The following is a 1,506-nucleotide window of genomic DNA, read 5'->3' as shown; positions in this document are numbered from 1 at the left end:
GTGTTTTCATTTTCATTGGTTTCCATGAAAATGAAAACACAACTGTTCAAAATCTTTGGGATACAGCAAAGGCCGTCCTGAGAGGAAAGTATATAGCAATACAAGCCTTTCTCAAGAAACAAGAAAGGTCTCAAATACACAACCTAACCCTACACCTAAAGGAGCTGGAGAAAGAACAGCAAATAAAGCCTAAACCCAGCAGGAGAAGAGAAATCATAAAGATCAGAGCAGAAATCAATGAACTAGAAACCAAAAGAACAGTAGAACAGATCAACGAAACTAGGAGCTGGTTCTTTGAAAGAATGAACAAGATTGATAAACCCCTGGCCAGACTGATCAAAAAGAAAAGAGAAATAACCCAAATCAACAAAATCATGAATGAAAGAGGAGAGATCACAACCAACACCAAAGAAATACAGACAATTATAAGAACATATTATGAGCAACTCTATGCCAGCAAATTAGATAACCTGGAAGAAATGGGTGCATTCCTAGAGATGTATCAACTACCAAAACTGAACCAGGAAGAAATAGGAAACCTGAACAGACCTATAACCACTAAAGAAATTGAAACAGTCATCAAAAATCTCCCAAGAAACAAAAGCCCAGGGCCAGATGGCTTCCCAGGGGAATTCTATCAGACATTTCAAGAAGAATTAATACCTATTCTCCTGAAACTGTTCCAAAAAATAGAAATGGAAGGGAAACTTCCAAACTCATTTTATGAGGCCAGCATTACCTTGATCCCAAAACCAGACAAAGACCCCATCAAAAAAGAGAATTACAGACCAATATCCTTGATGAACATGGATGCAAAAATTCTCACCAAAATACTAGCCAATAGGATCCAACAGTACATTAAAAGGATTATTCACCATGACCAAGTGGGATTTATTCCTGGGCTGCAAGGCTGGTTCAACATCCGCAAATCAATCAACGTGATACAATACATTAACAAAAGAAAGAACAAGAATCATATGATCCTCTCAATAGATGCAGAAAAAGCATTTGACAAAGTACAGCATCCTTTCTTGATCAAAACTCTTCAGAGTATAGGGATAGAGGGTACATACCTCAATATCATAAAAGCCATCTATGAAAAACCTACAGCGAGTATCATTCTCAATGGGGAAAGGCTGAGAGCCTTTCCCCTAAGGTCAGGAACGCGGCAGGGATGTTCACTCTCACCACTGCTATTCAACATAGTATTAGAAGTCCTAGCCACAGCAATCAGACAACAAAGAGAAATCAAAGCCATCCAAATCGGCAAAGAGGAAGTCAAACTCTCACTCTTTGCAGATGATATGATACTGTACGTGGAAAACCCAAAAGACTCCACCCCAAAACTGCTAGAACTCATACAGAAATTCAGTAAAGTGGCAGGATATTAAATCAATGCACAGAAATCAGTGGCATTCCTATACACCAACAACAAGACAGAAGAGAGACAAATCAAGGAGTCTATCCCATTTACAATTGCACCCAAAACCATTAGATACCTAGGAA

The sequence above is a fragment of the Callorhinus ursinus genome, unplaced genomic scaffold (genome assembly GCF_003265705.2).
Source record: "Callorhinus ursinus isolate GAN/ISIS: 27379988/994484 unplaced genomic scaffold, GSC_fseal_2.0 scaffold1, whole genome shotgun sequence".
NCBI lineage: Eukaryota > Metazoa > Chordata > Mammalia > Carnivora > Otariidae > Callorhinus > Callorhinus ursinus.
Note: the sequence above shows the minus strand (reverse complement) of the source record.